The following is a 1,380-nucleotide window of genomic DNA, read 5'->3' on the forward strand; positions in this document are numbered from 1 at the left end:
TTTTTGCGGTACACAGGCCTCTCACTGTTGTGGCCTCTCCCGTTGCGGAGTACAGGCTCTGGACGCGCAGGCTCAGCAGCCAAGGCTCACGGGGCCAGCCGCTCCGCAGCATATGGGATCTTCCCGGACCGGGGCACGAACCCTTGTCCCCTGCATCGGCAGGCAGATTCTCAACCACTGTGCTACCAGGGAAGCCCCTCAATTGCTTTCTTTTGATTTCCATTTGCATGGAATATCTTTTTCCATCCCCTCGCTTTCAGTCTGTATGTGTCCCTAGGTCTGAAGTGGGTCTCTTGTAGACAGCATATATATGGGTCTTGTTTTTGTATCCATTCAGCCAGTCTGTGTCTTTTGGTGGGAGCATTTAGTCCATTTACATTTAAGGTAATTATCGATATGTATATTCCTATTACCATTTTCTTAATTGTTTTGGTTTTGTTATTGTAGGTGTTTTTCTTCTGTTGTATTTCTTGCCTAGAGAAGTTCCTTTAGCATTTGTTGTAAAGCTGGTGTGGTGGTGCTGAACTCTCTCAGCTTAAATCTATTGATTTAAGTCTTCTCTCTTTTTTTCTTGATGAGTCTGGCTAATGGTTTATCAATTTTGTTTATCTTCTCAAAGAACCAGCTTTTAGTTTTATTGATCTTTGCTATTGTTTCCTTCATTTCTTTTTCATTTCTTATTCTATTGATTTGAGTCTTCTCCCTTTTTTTCTTGATGAGTCTGGCTAATGGTTTATCAATTTTGTTTATCTTCTCAAAGAACCAGCTTTTAGTTTTATTGATCTTTGCTATCGTTTCCTTCATTTCTTTTTTATTTATTTCTGCTCTGATCTTTATGATTTCTTTCCTTCTGCTAACATTGGGTTTTTTTTGTTCTTCTTTCTCTAATTGCTTTAGGTGCAGGTTAGGTCGTTTATTTGAGATGTTTCCTGTTTCTTAAGGTAGGATGGTATTGCTATAAACTTCCCTCTTAGAACTGCTTTTGCTGCATTCCATAGGTTTTGGGTCATTTTGTCTCCATTGTCATTTGTTTCTAGGTATTTTTTGATTTCCTCAGTGATCACTTAGTTATTAAGTAGTGTATTGTTTAGCCTCCATGTGTTTGTATTTTTTACAGATCTTTTCCTGTAATTGATATCTAGTCTCATAGCATTGTGGTCGCAAAAGATACTTGATACGATTTCAATTTTCTTAAATTTACCAAGGCTTGATTTGTGACCCAAGATATGATCTGTCCTGCAGAATGTTCCATTAGCACTTGAGAAAAATGTGTATTCTGTTGTTTTAGGATGGAATGTCCTATAAATATCAATTAAGTCCATCTTGTTTAATGTGTCATTTAAAGCTTGTGTTTCCTTATTTATTTTCATTTTGGATGAT

Source organism: Physeter macrocephalus, chromosome 11 (assembly GCF_002837175.3).
Source record: "Physeter macrocephalus isolate SW-GA chromosome 11, ASM283717v5, whole genome shotgun sequence".
NCBI lineage: Eukaryota > Metazoa > Chordata > Mammalia > Artiodactyla > Physeteridae > Physeter > Physeter macrocephalus.